The following is a 17,699-nucleotide window of genomic DNA, read 5'->3' on the forward strand; positions in this document are numbered from 1 at the left end:
AACTTAAAGCGGGTACAGCCTCAGTGTTCACAAGTTAACACGCACCAGATGTTGCACAGAATTTTCACAACATTCAAGTTTGCGCTCAGCAGACCTGAAATTTGCTCAATGCAGAAACATTTTTGAGGGAACATTGCTCAGAGTATATTTATATTACTCTCTAAGATAAAAATAAATAAATAGCCTACCTAATGACACTCTTCCAACTGTATTTTCAATTATCCTGCCTACACCCCATAATTTAACTGGCTACTGTAGTCCCCTTCAAGTTAGGGTTAGGGTCTGACAATGATGACATGCTGGCTAGGATGCGCGCCATAGAAATAAAATGTATAGGACGCACACTTCACAATCTGGGTCTACATAAACAATAATTTATATTACCAAAAGGTGTAAGAAGTATAAAGTCAATAGTGCTTGTAGAGAAGAACATGTTACTTGCAAATGCCAGTCTAGCTTTTATACCAATAATATCCTAATTAGCCTGTAAACCCACACAAAAGAGAAAGAAAAACAGCTGACCACTAAAACCCTTTGAACAATGAGTTGGCTATACTGTACATTCTGTACAGACAAAGAGAGACATCAATAGTATTGTGGCATGTAGCCTATCAGAATGATTGCTGGTTCAAATCCCTAGCCGATATAGTGAAAAATCCACCTATGTGCCCATGAGCAAGGCATTTAATCCTAACTGTTCCTGTTAGTTGCTCTGGATAAGAGCATCTGCTAAAATTACCTAAATGTATGTGCCATCATCAATACGGATTATAAATTAACATGATTAATGATCCCTGAGCCTGTTATATTTTATGTTGTACAGGCCTAGGCCTATTTATTTTCTTGATTGTTGTACATAACATTGTCATGTATTTATTTTCTGTCTCTCTAGAGACAATACAGACTGGTCTTTTATCGGATCACCCTGGAGTGGATGCTGAGGGGAGAACATCTAGGTCAAGGTCAACGACGGGTACTCCCAGCCTCTGTGGTGGCAGCAATTACATCCAACCATTGTTGAGGAAATTTTCAAGAAATAACATTGTAGTTCAATAATTCTTTATGAACAATTTAATGTTATTATAAAACAACAATTACACAGTTACTATGCCATTCACACTGTCACTCAGACAAGGGATTTACAAACATGTTCCTYGGGAGCAGCCGTTTTGTAGGTTTTCACTCCAACAGGTGATGTTGATTAGGGTTGGGTTGGATTGAAAAACTATAGGGCAGTAGCACTCGAGCTAGAAGGTTTGAGAACCTTGGGGTTATGTAAAACAAAGGGAAGATCCCAATTTGCATCCTCTCTCCTTCTCAAAACACATTGAATGAGAAAGCTAGAGGATCTCTGGCTTTCTCATCCAATGTGTTTTGAGAAAGAGACGAGGAGAGGACGTGAGGATTATGCAGTTGAGAACTTCAAACAGAATCCTACTCATGACCCCATGTGCTGGCTCATGCCTGGGAGGCAGCCCGGTTCCAAATGGAGTAAAACACACCTACCTGGGCGCTCAGGCCAGATTAGTCGAATCCCTTCATTGAATAGAACGGGTGATCTCATTCAAGACAATGATGGCATAATGGGTGGACTGCCGGCCATTGCGACTGTACCCATAGGAGCAAAGCAGGAAGTAAAACCAGGACATGTGTAGGGCTTTTGCGTGATCGTATTACCGCCACACCGGCGGTGACGAGTCATGAAGGCAGTCAAATTCCATGTGACCGTTTAGTCACGGTAATTAGTCTTCTCCAAGCTCTGATGCTGCTAATGGTCATTAGTAGCCAACCAAACTTGCTAACTGCCTGGTACACAGCACTCTATTGTCCCTCTAATCACTCTGACATCAATGCAAATGTAATTTAAAATCAATTCAAACTTCATGAGAGCCCATGAGCTCATGTTGCGCAACATTTCCATAAGCTTAGCAATTACGAGAGAAAAGAGTAAATAGAGGAAGATCCCATTAGCTTTCTATAGGCTAGGCCTACTATATTTATTTCTCAACTTTCCTAATATTAATCACATTGCTTATCTTTACAACAGGAGTATATCTTTACAACAGGAGTATAGCCTACCTGGCTGGCATGGAAATAAATCAAGACAGGTGCATGATAATGGCCCATTCTAAATCAAAACAAATTTCACACATATATTATTTAGTATATGTAAAGACAAGATTAAATCAAGAATAGTGTGATGGGTGACAATCACTTATGATATATTATCACTTTTTTGTGTGACTTTTTCGAATCGTAGTCACACACCTCATGTAGCCTAGCCCATAGGCCTTATGTTTTGATAAGGTTTGTAATCACAACTAAAAAGGCCAAAAGAAATCTTGAAAATCACATAAATCCGCTTTTCGTCACACCCTGATCTGTTTCATCCGTCTTGTGCTTGTCTCCACCCCCTACAAGGAGTCTCCTATTCTTCCCCATTATCCCCTGTGTATTTATACCTGCGTTTTCTGTTTGTCTTTGCCATTTCATCTTGCTTTGTCAGATCTTACAAACGTATTTCCCATTTCTCCAGTCATTTTTTTCTAGTCTTCCCGGTTCTGACTTTTCTGCCTGTCCTGACCCTGAGCCTGCCTGCCGTTCTGTCCCTGATTGACTCTGCCTTGGATTACAAACCTTTGCCTGCCCTCGACCTGCACTTTGCCTGCCCCTTTGTATAATATATATTCTAAGAACCGAACTATCTACCTCCGGTGTCTGCATCTGGGTCATATCCTGAGTCGTTATAGTACGAACTGGCCATGACTGACCCAGCAGACTCGGACAAGCTCCACAACACTGTCTCCCTCCAAGGAGCCACCATTGGAAGACACAAGGAGTTACTGCATAACCTTGTGGAGGGACTCCATATCTTGGCGGGATGCCATGACCATGCCTTCCATGCATTGTTGGAACAATTCTACTATCTACTAGGCAGCAAGCCACAACGGTAACCTTCCAGACTCCCAGTAACTCCTCTACCAGTGGTGCTTCTCCCCAGCCTACCCCAGTTTCCCAAGAATCCCGCTTACCTCCTCCATGAGCACTACGCTGGGGATCCTGGAACCTGCCGGGCGTTTCTCTCCCAGTGCTCCCTCATCTTCGAGCTACAGCCATCTTTGTTTGCATTGGATCATTCGAGGATAGCGTATCTTATAACGCTGATGCCCAGGAGGGTGCTCGCCTGGGCTAGGGTGGTGTGGGAGCAACAATCCACCGTTTGCCTTAGTCTGGAGGATTTCATGACGGAGGTAAGCTGTGGGCCATACAGGGAGTCTCCCATCTCCTATTACTCGCACTGCTCTCTCCTCTCCGTGTGTCTTTGTGGAGAAGAAGGACAAGAAGAAAGACTCTGCGCCTGTGTATTGACTACAGGGGGCTTAATGACATCACGGTAAAGAAACGTTACCCTTTACCACTCTTCTCCTCGGCTTTCGAGCATCTCCAGGGGGCGACCATTTCCTCGAAGTTGGACCTTCGGAACGCCGCTGTTTGTTAAAGCTGAAAATGTGAATTCCATCCCTCCACTATCTCTTTTCTGGGATACGTCATCGCTGCAGGGGACATTCAGATGGATCCTAACAAGGTGAGAGCGGTGGTGGAGTGACCCCAAGCCACCTCCAGAGTGTAGCTTCAAAGCTTCTTGGGGTTTGCTCATTTCTACCGCCGCTACAGCACCCTGGCTTCCCCCCTCTCTGCACTCACCTCACTCAAGTTTTCATTCACGTGGTCCCCAGCTGCTGACCAGGCATTTTCGGATCTCAAGCATCAATTCACCACAGTCCCCATCTTAATCCATCCGGACCTGTCCCGTCAGTTCGTGGTGCAGGTCGACACCTCGGACGTTGGAGTGGGGGCCGTCCTTTCCCAGCGTTCTGTCCAGGATCAAAAGCTGCATCCCTGACCCTTCCTCTCCCATTGTCTTAATCCCGCTGAGACGAACTACGACGTGGGAAATTGGGAACTTCTTGAGGTCAAGATGGGGCTGGAGGAGTGGAGACACTGGCTAGAAGGGGCAGAACATCCATTCTTAGTGTGGACCGACCAAAAGAATCTGGAATATCTCCGCACCACCAAGCGCCTCCACTCAAGGTAGGCTCATTGGGCTCGGTTATTCACTCGTTTTAATTTGACCATCTCCTAGTGCCCTGGGCTCATTCCTCTAACCTCACCAGCCATCCCGGCTACCACCGGACCCTGGCTTTCCTCCGACAATGGTTTTGGTGCCCCACCATGGTTCCTGACGTCTCCACGTTCATCGCCGCCTGCATTGTGTGTGCACAGAGTAAGACTCCACGGCAAGCTGCGGCAGGCCTCCTTCAAACACTCCCTGTTCCTCACCGCCCCTGGTCCCATATACCCCTGGACTTTGTCACTGGTCTCCCTCCGTCCGATGGCAACATGACCATCCTTACGGTAGTGGATAGGTTTTCCAAAGCCACCCATTTCATTCCCCTTCCCAAGTTACCCTCAGCCAAGGAGACGGCCTAGCTCATGGTCCAGCACATTTTCCAGATCCATGGACTTCCGGTTGACATGGTCCTCAGTTCTCATCCCGATTCTGGAAGGCGCTCTGCACCCTCATTGGGTCATCGGCCAGCCTGTCCTCCGGGTTTCATCCCCAATCTAACGGCCAGTCGGGGCGAGCCAATCAGGACCTGAAGACGATTCTTCGTTGCCTCGTCTCAAATTGTATTATAAACAAATAGGAGAATGGTTAAATTAGCATTAGTTTGACTGTTGCATTTAGGCGGTCTCATGTCTCATTCAGGAGGTCTAAGACCCCCCTGGGCTCCCCGTAATTCGCACTCTGGTGACCATGGTCATTTGGCTGACCAATAACTGTCATCCAAAATTCCATCATTGGTTATGCGTGTCATCATCATAACCAGATGTGACTGACCTAGCGGACTACGCTAATAAGACTAACCTAGCAATGAGAACTAGCAGATAGTAGTTCTGTGGACTGCCTGTTAATATAAGAGTTATTAAACATAACTAAACCGGATAACTCACTGCCTTGTCTCCATCATGATACATGCCCTTTACATCCCTACTATCATGTCCTCTTTAGAGGTTACATCTCTATCCCAGGCCATGTACCATATTCCACCTCTCTCTGGGGACTAATTGGGGACATATTGTTTGTAAATCACTGGCGACCTAAATTCATATAACAAGGCCCAGACAGAGAGAGAAATCCGCGATCCGCGTCGGTCCAATCGCTGTTTATTCATTGTTTGACTTGTATGGGAACACCCCAGCCCAGGGGAGATACTTCCTGGAGACCTAGCCCAGAGTGGCCCACCATGCTGGGGGGAGCTGGGCCGTGGGCACCCTGCCAGAGTCCACATCCCGGACGGGCCCCCAGGAGAGGGTCACGCAGGGCTGCTCAGCCTTCCATCACAAGGGAAAGATTTTACCCAGGTCAGGTCACCCCCCTATTGACACACTGTGGCTTTTCAGAACAAGAAATCTGATGACAGGCTAAATATTTTTCTCTGTTAAGCTGTTCCATTCAAATGAATAGTTGAACACAAAAGTAAAGGCCTTACTTTTTCTTCTGAATAGGTGTCAAATAGACAGAAGGACAGGTGCTAGAGGGATGAAGTGTCAGCCGAAAAAAACACTCATACCTTACAATCAATCAAACTGCCTTAAACAGAGACTAGGTTATTTTTTGCAATAAGTTCAAGCACTCTTTGGGGTTTAACATATCAAACTGCCAATGGTTGATGCAGTTAACTGGAAAAAAACTATAACAAAGCCTTTCAAGCTATTTGGAATGTAAACATTGACCCTGGGCAGGAAAAAAAAATCTCTGATAGTAAGACTTTAAAGGATCGCTGCAGGGAGTTTCATAACTGGGACCTTTCTGTAGCTACCCACTGGGCACACACTCGTTGAGTCAACGTTGTTTCCACGACATTTCAACGAAATGACGTTGAATCAACGTGAAATAGACGTCGAATTGATGGCTGTGCCCAGTGGGTACTGAGGAACAAGTGGCCCAGGGTTAAACAGAGAAAAGCAAAACAACCTGAAACAAGGCAGGAGACAGGGTGATGTGTATCACAAAACAACTGGCAAATAACAGAGAGGGGTGTAGAGTTAGTTGTAAGTTTAATAAATTGTTCAAAACTAGAGCAACATTTGCAGGTGTGGGCTGCCGTGCAATGGTGGTTTTCCTATTTCTCCTGGAATAAATAAACAAAACTTCCAAAATCCGTGGCAATTTAATGCCGGAAGTGGGACATTGATTGACAGACAACCTATCAACAACACACACTATCATAAGGCAATGTCTAGTTCCACCTGTGAGGGATGGAGATGTCAGTATAGTTCTCAGTCTACTGACCTGAGTGTCTCTATCACCAGTTGTTTTAACGTCATCCTAGCAACTTATAATAACCATGCAGAAGAGCCACCCAACTGACTGGCCCCTAAACTTCCTGTGACATATTTTCCTCGACAGCCTCCTCAGCTGTTTGTGGTTTTATATGTCCACAGCCCAAGGGACTTAAGTGAAGAGACAGGGCTTCCTTCCTGTTGGGGTGTCATTATGTCTTTCCTCAGTCTGCATTCCCTGGTGAAAAATATATCATGGCGGCATCTGAATCATCTAAAGTGGCTTCTTCTTCTCATCTCCTTTTTGAGTCTGCCTTCCTTGAAGCTACCTACCACCACGGCTGCGTCTCAATCATTTAAAGTGGTTGTCTCCTTTTCTCCACCTGCACCAGTATGTGAAGGCAAGCCAAGTGAAAGCCTTACAGTAGAGGAACTTATTTTCTTCTGTCCAGAGTGCAGATGGAGGGGAGACATGGAGGAGACATGGAGGAGACACGGAGGAGACATGGAGGAGACACGGAGGAGACATGGAGGAAATCTGTTATGATTATTTGAGAGGCAGCCCACAACTACCTAAGAAGACTCTGGTTGTCTCTCTGGGTGTTTCTCTTCCTTTACAATCTGTTCTAGAATTAGCTTCTCAGACAATGTTTTAGAACCATCCTCTCAAACGGTATCAGTATTTTATAAATGGCCTCTAAAACCACAGCAGTTTGCGAGAATTGGCCTCAAACAATAGTCCCAGTCGGTATTCACGCAATAATTCCCCCCATTGACCTCCATTGTAAAAGAGGCAACTTCGTCATTGATTTTATACCGAAATAACAAAAAATGCAGAAAAGCTGCTGTGTTGTACAATGTACATGTAGCCAGGTAAATAATCCCGACCTACGGTTCGCAATGCTCCCACGTAGGGACATAGAGCTTGCAAGAAGAGCCCTGTGGCTTCAGGCTATTCGGTGTGGGAGAGTGGGAAATGTGGGGACTCGGTGTCCAAGTAGGCTACACGAAGCTGTGTGTGTGGAAAACATTTCATCACAGGTAAGATATTTAACTTGTTTAGTACAGTCCGTTTGTAACTCCACTCACTACGTGTAGCTGTATAGTCTGTTTGTTGGTGTTGTTGGTCTTGGCCCATTTAAAGTGGAACTGACAGCATTTTAGCAACATGAAATCTTATAAAAATCTGTTCATATACACCCTCAGGAAGAATATTACACTTTTTAACCTTTTCATACGCGAGTTCCAAATATCTCTAACGATCGCCCCAGCGGGAGTTGTTTTATGTACGTGATGTCAGAATGCATTCACTGTTCCAAAATGTGATTGTGACGCAACAGGACAGTTAACACGCACTGCCTGCTAATTATCTATAGGCTGTTTCAACATGTCAATTTCAAATTATTTTCTAACAAGTTGTATTTTCTAACTACAGTTTGAATTGAGGTGTGTTTCGCCTCATTAATTCACATAGGGAAGTAGCCAATTTCAGTGTTGCGGACAATTTATGTTTGAGGCTTTCCCTCTTCAAGGACAGCCCTTACCCATTTTGTCCACACATCAAGTATGCAGACTTGCACGAACTGGCACATTTTCTGGCMGGTGCTCACTTTGCCACCATTGTTGTTTTCCTTTCAAATAATAACTTTGGACAAGTGTGCTTTCCTATCAAAGTAAGTGCCTTATTTTCTGTATATCATGCTGTCGTTTCTACTGTAGCATGAATTATGTATGTATGGAGCATAATATATTTACAGTTTTATTCACGTTTTCAAGTACTGGTGACAATTATTACATAGATTGTAACGGACACCTATGATGTATGTAAAATACTTTTTTGAAGGTTGTACTGATCATAATGAGCTAATGCTAAGCTATTTGCCAGCTATGTGTGGTGCCATGTTTGTTGACATTATACAATGCATTCTGGGTGTCACGTAAAAGTCTGTCAGACCAAAGATGTTATAATGAGGTGAAGGAATGGTTCACTCATCTTTCGGGTAAACTTCCGGAAGTGAATGAAGGGAAGTGAATGATTGTAGACGACACACCCCCTTCAACACGCGTACTGCAAACAGACAACTCATCTTGTCTCCTCTTATTATCCTTGGTTAACGCAAAAAACAAACATGGCGGCGTGCACAAACTACCCAATAATTGTTTTACTCAATTATTTAGATCAATGTTGAGCTCAACCGTGATGTGATGAATTATAAATAATAATTGCCATTAACTAATTCATATTGTGTTTTCTGTCAGCTGAGCGTTATCTAAATATCACCGCTAGTGTTATGTCAATATTTCTTCAGTTAGCGCTAGGACTAATGTAGCTTACATTTTCCGGTTTGGATGACTGTGTATGCTGTTGGTACTTCTGTGAATGTCTGAACATGGCATCCAAAAATAAACTTGTCACATTCAGGACATCATTTTATAAGGACTGTGTTTGTGCAAAATGTTTCTGTGAAAAAACAGTGTGGCTAGCTCAAATGCTGACTGTCCAGTTTCGATTGACGCAATAATCTAAATAAGCGTTCTAATCAAACCGGACTGAGCTTCCGCTGCAGGGACCACTGTAGAATGATCACACTCTTTTGTTGGTACTTGTGAAAAGGTTAAAACATTTTCTGACAAGCGAGCACTTAGATATGTGACTCGTTTCAGGAAACTAAGGGTATGTAGCGCATCACTACTTCACAGGAGCGCCATTTGAATGTAAACTTCTTTTTTTCAAATCAAAATTACAAATACAATTGTTAAAATTACAGGCCCAGTTGGTTTATTCATGGAAAAAGTCAGCAAACTTCCCGCTAGCCATGAGTGGCTGAGATAATGAGGGGGCTGGACATGCCGAGAGATGAGTTCGGATTGGTCTGCCATGTAGCACTTTCTGTCTATAATATGAGCTGGTCAGTATGTGTAGGTAATCTTTTCTAACGCAGATTTTTTTTTAAAGATATCACGTAGTATAACTGCATAAGTGTTGCGCTCCACTTTCTGGAGGACTGAGTTTTGAAATGAGTGGAATTAGAGGATGATACCTAAGGAGATGGAGCAAATTCTGGCGTTTGATTGCAAATATGCAGACGGAGTCAAAAAGAGAACACACTTCTGTGGCTGTTGTATAAAAAACCTATCCGGATTACATCTTCAAACTAAGGGCAACCATGGCATCTGTGACAGAGGGAGAAGCGTCCGTCCAGATATATTGGTAAAAGAGTCTAGTTAGCTACATTTTCAGATATTATACGTTTCTAATTTTGTCAGAAAGTTGTTTTCATTTCAAGTTAGTGTACTGTTCGCTAGCTAGCTAGTTAGCGTTACGTATTATCTGTGTACTAATATTATTCGTATCTCAGAGCTATTTGAAATGCTAGTTATAGCCTAATGTTATCTATTTAACATTGAACCTGGTTGGTTAGCTACCTGCAGATTTATGCAGGGTAGTAACGTTATGAGTTGGGATTATGCTTCATTGTTTAGCTAGCTACATGTCTAAACAAAATACGTATACACTATGCAAATAACTATTTCAATAGAATGTTTATGATGTCACTGCAACAACTACCGATAGACGTAGCTGGTAAATTCGCTCTGGCTATCTACTCTGATTTCAGTACACTTTCGTCTGAGTGTGACAGAATAACTGACAAATTTACAAACACTCAACACCCGTTTAAGATGGCCAGTGTCAATAAATGTTGGCAAAAAAGGGTGATTTAATTTTTGCCAGCAGCACAGTTGGCGTCACCAACGCTCTGGATAACATAAAAACAGCCTAACCAGCTCTGCTAGGGCGTGTAATATGGTCGTAATGAACTGTTCTCTCATTTGTGTCTGGAAGTAGCTAGCAAGCTAACCAACATTAGCAAGTTAGCTTGGGTGCTTGACTGCTGTTAGGTCAGAACACTCGGATCAACCCTACTCCTCCGAAAGCGAAATYCTCTGAATTTACGAACTGACAATCTGACAACGCTTAGTTTACAAACACCCAGAGCTCACTCTGGCACTCCAGATTAAATTCACGAACACACCCGCAGTATAAGACAGCCATTAGTCTTGAATTCTTTGGTTGTTTAGTACATAGCTTCACATGTGAATCATTGAAGAGATGGATGGAACTAAACCTTAAGAGGGTGTGAACGATACTGAATGGGTGTAGACAAAGAAGAGCTCTCCAGTAGGTACCAAAACATTTAAGTTCATCAACTTTCAAAGCAGAATTACTTTCACATGGTTCCTCAACTGTAGTATATGATATACCATTTTCTAGCTCGGAGTCTCTACTTTTACCCAATGTAAAAAACACAATATCAAATGTTGCTACAGAAGACAAATGAAGGCAGTCAGTCATGGTCATTTTCAAGTTTTCATAAATTCTTAGAAGTTTGGGAATTACGTAACAGTTGAATTCGGAAGTTTACATACACTATAGCCAAATACATTTAAACTCAGTTTTTCACAATTCCTGACATTTTATCCAAGTAAAAATGCCCTGTCTTAGGTCAGTTAGGATCACCACTTTATTTTAAGAACGTGAAATGTCAGAATAATAGTAGAGAGAATTGTTAATTTCAGCTTTTATTTCTTTCATCATATTCCCAGTGGGTCAGAAGTTTACATACACTCAATTAGTATTTGGTAGCATTGCCTTTAAATTGTTTAACTTGGGTCAAAGTACGTTCATCTCTAGGAGACAGAACGCATCTCCTTCCTGAGCAGTACGACGGCTGCGTGGTCCCATGGTGTTTATACTTGCGTACTATTGTTTGTACAGATGAACGTGGTACCTTCAGGCGTTTGGAAATTGCTCCCAAGGATGAACCAGACTTTTGGAGGTCTACAAATTGGCTGATTTCTTTTGATTGTCCTATGATGTCAAGCAAAGAGGCACTGAGTTTGAAGGTAGGCCTTTAAATACATCCACAGGTACACCTCCAATTGACTCAAATTATGTCAATTAGCCTATCAGAAGCTTCTAAAGCCATGACATCATTTTCTGGAATTTTCCAAGCTGTTTCAAGGCACAGTCAACTTAGTGTATGTAAACTTCTGACCCACTGGAATTGTGATACAGTGAATTATAAGTGAAATAATCTGTCTGTAAACAATTGTTGGATAAATTACTTGTGTCATGCACAAATTAGATGTCCTAACCGACTTGCCAAAACTATAGTTTGTTAACAAGAAATTTGTGGAGTGGTTGAAAAACGAGTTTTAATGACTCCAACATAAGTGTATTTAAACTCCCGACTTCAACTGTAGATATGCTAGCCTATTAGCCACGTTATGACTAATTTGTGATCATTGTCCTTGCTAGTTTGATTGTATTGACATTCCCAGCCTTAGTTACATTCGTCAATTTTTGTCCAAAATATTGAGTCATTGAAACTGAAACAGTGCCTCCCGAATGGAGGCAGCAAACACTGTACCAGGCCAACTGTGATTTACAACCTGATAGCAATATTTTTTGGACTACCAAGAAATGTATTGGTGAATTATATTAAATCATGCATTGAACTGCATCCCTCTATTCTGCCAACATTGCCTTAGTGTACACCATGGAATGTTGAGTCAAATATAACCTATTTTTAAAACCTCTTATAAAGTTGGTTTTGTAGCATGAACTGGGATTTTGATCTTTTTGACTGATATTATGATTGTCTGTTTGTTTCATATTGGCAAAGTAATTAAAACGCTGGCAGTTCCACTTTAATGTTCTGGTCTAGCATTTTCTTGAACAGGGGCACGAGGGAAGCCCTACAATATTACGTTTTTCTAAGTAGTGAGAATGCTAGGGAGCAGCCGATGTTGAAAATAATCTTTAGACATGTACTTTTCTTCAATGTAGTTTTGTAGTTGACTAAAACTAGCAGAAAACAAGAAAATTGCGCTTGAAAAAGGTCAAGCTTTTGCAGTGAGCCACTGGGGTAACCTAGGTAACCACATGTTGTTTTCCCCACAGCTGGGCAGTGTCACTATGTTCTAATACTGACTGGGTCTATAGCAGTTTTCTAGAATGGGCCTCTCTGACGACAGCAATGTTCTAGAATTGGCCTCTCAGATGACAGCACATTACAAAGTTGCCTGTGTCATTAGAATCATCAGCCCATAGTTATTCATAGAATAATCCACTGAGTTTCAGCCATGGATATGTCTAAAATTAGCCCTTTATATCGGTCAGTGTCACTTATTTCCAAGCTCCTCCATTATTCATTCATTCCCTCATGAAAAATATATCACACGAATTATTCATCCCTGGATCACTCATTCAGTGTATTCACTGCCCCACAATAGGGTTTGAGCAACGTTCTCATTAGCTACTCATCAAAGGGATGGGAGGACATAACACATTTACTACTGCCCTCATCGTGAAAACATGGCTTCAGACATGACCCATACATGTCAAATCAATCATCACTTGGGTGGCTGGTGCCAGAAATAGCCTTTGCTGACACTTATGTACCTGACTTTATCAGATGGTGGGAGGATGTGACTTTTAATGGCTGAATTAGATGTTCCTCAGTAGCAAAGCTGTATAACCTCTTGGCCAGCATTTGATCATTTATGCAGTCTCCCAAGTAGCAGCCTAATCATTCAATCATTAATGATGATTCAGACCTGACAGATAATAACCTCATGATGACGTATGTTGGGAAAAGCAGGATACAACAGTCTGGAAAGTGTTGTTACAAATGCAGTGACTATATAATWTCTCTACCAGAATATCAAACGCAAAAAGACTGACAATTTCATTTAATAGAGACCCTAGAGTTACTATGACTGAGATGTTACAACTGCCGTGGTGCATTTGGCTGCTGTGATAACTTAAGAGCTCATCCCAACCTTCTCTCTAAACCTGAATACATTACTGACCAACACACAAGACAAAGATAGGAAGAGAACCACACCACAATATGGTTGTCCAACACCTGCTCAAAAGATTTCAGACAGTATATAACCTACTAGACTGTAAAACTGTCAAAACAGGCCTATATTTTTATTGTATTCAAATACCAAGCTAGATGGTTGCATTTATGTCTTTACTGGCTATTTCTTCATTTGGCCTTTCATTTATATATTTGGTTATAGATCAGGAGACAGGAGTTGGGAAACATTTTGCATGAAGTTGCCCTTCTGCAATCTGTAACTATATTGTAACCATTGTGTAATTACTCAGCTGTAGGCCTAAACTGTACTTTCAGACAAGGTGTATAAAACAAATATTAAACTAGATTTGAAGCAACTGGGCCAGTTATTTTAGCATTAGTTACTAGTACAGTTACTGTGTGGTTATTTGGTAATTATGCAAGTGAATACAATTGTTTAACTAGGTATCAGTGCAACTTCATGTACAGTGAGAAATTATACAATGAGGTACCGTAGGATGATGTTGATGATGATGTGATATTGTGAATTCTTATTTATTTTAAATCCTTTTTAAACAGTCCAGGTCTGGTCAGCCACTGTGGGCTACCTGACCTAGGCCAATTAACATGTTTTAAATCAATTCGGGGACATTGGGATGGTTCTAACACAGGATAGTTGTAACACTCTCAATATGTTTAATCAGGGACAAGCTAGAATCATGTGACTCACTGTGCACATGGTCAGTTTAGTCCTCAACCCTCATCTGAAGAAGCAAGACCCTGTGATAGATTTTAATGAAATTAATCTGATTTTGAGGTAAGAAATTATATTTTTTGACCAAATTTGTTTTTGCGCTGGCATCACCTGCTTTGTCGTTAGATTCACCAAACTTATATCAGGTTTATAACCAGTGTGTGTAGATATATTTGATGTAAGTTAACAATGCTAAAGTTTGAACATGTAAATAAATTGAAGATAGCTAATGGCTGCAAGGGTCAAGATTAATTGTGACCCGCCTAAGGAGGTCTGGGTGCTGGGAATGAAATTGATGGACCCACCAAGCCCGTACCCCAGGACTACCATACCACTGTCACAACAATGAGTCTGTTTGAGTGAACATGTCCAACATTCATTCACACACACAAAAGACACGTGTTTTTAGAACACTTCACATGTGACACCACAGTGCTTTTAACATAGTGTTTACATATTTGACTACATTGTGTATGTACAGTTGAAATCAGAAGTTTACATGCACCTTAGCCAAATACGTTTAAACGTACTTTTTCACAATTCCTGACATTTAATCCTAGTACAAATTGCCTGTCTTAGGTCAGTTAGGATCACCACTATTTTAAGAATGTGAAAATGTCAGAATAATAGTTGAGAGAATTATTTATTTCAGCTTTTATTTCTTTCATCACATTCCCAGTGGGTCAGAAGTTTACATACACTCAATTAGTATTTGAGAGCATTGCCTTTAAATTGTTTAACTTGTGTCAAATGTTTCGGGTAGCCTTCCACAAGCTTCCCACAATAAGTTGGGTGAATTTTGGCCCATTCCTCCTGACAGAGCTGGTGTAACTGAGTCAGGTTTGTAGGCCTCCTTGCTCGCGCACACGCTTTTTCAGTTCTGCCCATATATGTTCTATAGGATTGAGGTCAGGGCTTTGTGATGGCCATTCCAATACCTTGACTTTGTTGTCCTTAAGCCATTTAGCCCACAACTTTGTAAGTATACTTGGGGTCATTGTCCATTTGGAAGACCCATTTGCGACCAAGCTTTAACTTCCTGACTGATGTCTTGGGATGTTGCTTCAATATATTCACATAATTTTCATCCCTCATGATGCCATCTATTTTGTGAAGTGCACCAGTCCCTCCTGCAGCAAAGCACCCCCACAACACGATGCTGCTAACCTTGTGCTTCACGGTTGGGATGGTGTTCTTCGACTTGCAAGCCTCCCCCTTTTTCCTCCAAACATGTCGTTATGGCCAAACAGTTCTATTTTTGTTTCATCAGACCAGAGGATATTTCTCCAAAAAAGTACGATCTTCGTCCCCATGTGCAGTTGCAAACCGTAGTCTGGCTTTTTTATGGCGTTTTTGGAGCAGTGGCTTCTTCCTTGCTGAGCAGCCTTTCAGATTATGTCGATATAGGACTCGTTTTACTGTGGATATAGATACGTTTGTACCCGTTTCCTCCAGCATCTTCACAAGGTCCTTTGCTGTTGTTCTGGGATTGATTTACACTTTTCGCACCAAAGTACGTTCATCTCTAGGAGACAGAACGCGTCTCCTTCCTGAGCGGTATGACGGCTAGGATAAACACCATGGTCCCATGGTGTTTATCCTTGTGTGCTATTGTTTGTACAGATGAACATGGTACCTTCAGGCGTTTGGAAATTGCTCCCAAGGATCAACCAGGTCTTGGCTGATTTCTTTTGGATTTTCCCATGATGTCAAGCAAAGTTTGAAGGTAGGCCTTGAAATACATCCACAGGTACACCTCCAAATTATGTAATTTAGCCTATCAGAAGCTTCTAAAGCCATGACATCATTTTCTGGAATTTTCCAAGCTGTTTGAAGGAACAGTAAACTTAGTGTATGTAAACTTCTGACCCACTGGCATTGTGATACAGTGAATTAAGTGAAATAATCTGTCTGAAAACAATTGTTGGAAAAATGACTTGTGTCATGCACAGTAGATGTCCTAACCGACTTGCCAAAACTATAGTTTGTTAACAAGAAATTTGTAGAGCGGTTAAAAAACAAGTTAACGACTCCAACCTAAGTGTATGTAAACTTCCGACTTCAACTGTATATTTATACAGTAATTATTATTCAATGTGTCATCATCTGGGATTTGAACTCACAACTTCTTGGTTGCCGGCATTATGATATTTATGCTATGCCACCACACCTGTATTCCTGCACTTTGGACTTCAAATTAAATCTCAGTTTTGTTAAATATACGCTCAAGAAAAACTATGATATTGTATTTCTCATAGTAATTCAGGAGTAACATTGAAACAACATTAGACAACTATACAGAATACCCTCAAATTGCTGAAATAAGTCAATTAAATCAACGATGAGAGAAAAGTCAGATGAACTGTTAACTAAAAGAGCAGTGCAGATGGCACTCTGTGCATAGATTTATTATAGGCATCGAATGTGTAGGGGAATGCTACAGACATTATTGCTCAGCAGAAAGATCAGCACACCTAAAATCCAGAAACTGGGAGTCCAAATCCCAGGTGGGGTTATATGAGATGGAACAGCGTACCACTTACTTTAAAACCACCATACCATTACTTTACTTATAATGGTTTGGGACTATCTGGGACCATCACGTGACATCCTGAAGACTGGTAAAACAAATGTCTTGAGAATATTTGTGTGCTTAATCTACGTCACTTTTGTTTTGAGCCGACTTCGCAATGGGCTTTGAACAGGGCACCTGGCTCACGCCCGGGAGGCAACCTAGTTCCAAAATGAACGCAATCACTTTTTACCTGGTGTAACAGTATCTCTTCCGTCCCTCTCCTCACCCCAACCTGGGCTCGAACCAAGGACCCTCTGAACACATTAACAACTGCCTCCCACAAAGCACCGTTACCCATCACTCCACAAATGCCGCAGCCCTTGCAGAGCAAGGGAAACAACTACTTCAAGGTCTCAGTGTGAGTGACGTCACCAATTGAAACGCTATTAGCGCACACCCCGCTAACTAGCTAGCCATTTCACACCAGTTACACACCCTCCCCCCTTGACCTCCTCCTTTTCTGCAGCAACCAGTGATCCGGGTCAACAGCATCAATGTAACAGTTTTGCTTCTGTCCTTCTCCAACCTGGGCTCGAACCAGGGACCCTCTGAACACATCAGCAAAACCACTAGGCAGGTAGGCTAGTGGTTAGAGCGTTGGGCCAGTAACCGAAAGGTTGCTCGATCGAATCACTGAGCTGACGAGGTAAAAATCTGTTGTTCTACCCCTGAGCAAGGCAGTTACCCCACTGTTCCCTGGGTGCCAAAGACAAGGATGTCAATTAAGGCAGGCCCCCATACTTCTCTGATTCAGAGGGGTTGGGTTAAATGTGGAAGACACATTTCAGTTGAATGCATTCAGTTGTACAACTGACTAGGTATTCCACAAAGCATCATTACCTATTGCTCCACAAAAGCCGTGGCCCTTGCAGAGCAAGGGAAACAACTACTTCAAGGTCTCAGAGCGAGTGATGTCACCGATTGAAAAGCTATTAGCGTGCACCCCGCTAACTAGCTAGCCATTTCACACCGGTTACACTGGGGGAAATCTCCTCCCGCCGGGGCAACCTGTGTCAGTTAATCAAACCCCTTCAATATCTAATGTGAAGTGTTCCAAAAACATGTTTTCATATGTGAAACACGTTTTCACAAGTGAAATGTCACATGTTTTCACGTGATCACATCAACTTCACATAAAATCACATGTCATCAC

At 42.1% G+C, this 17,699-nt stretch overlaps 1 protein-coding gene across 2 annotated transcripts in view; it reads right to left on the reverse strand.

Moving 5' to 3' along the window:
* The window catches only part of LOC111950690 (glycerophosphodiester phosphodiesterase domain-containing protein 5), a 50,279-nt gene that overhangs the window by 31,560 nt on the left and 1,020 nt on the right, over positions 1-17,699 (reverse strand). The window lies entirely within an intron of this gene.

This window comes from Salvelinus sp. IW2-2015, linkage group LG23 (assembly GCF_002910315.2).
Source record: "Salvelinus sp. IW2-2015 linkage group LG23, ASM291031v2, whole genome shotgun sequence".
In the NCBI taxonomy this organism is placed as follows: Eukaryota; Metazoa; Chordata; class Actinopteri; order Salmoniformes; family Salmonidae; genus Salvelinus; species Salvelinus sp. IW2-2015.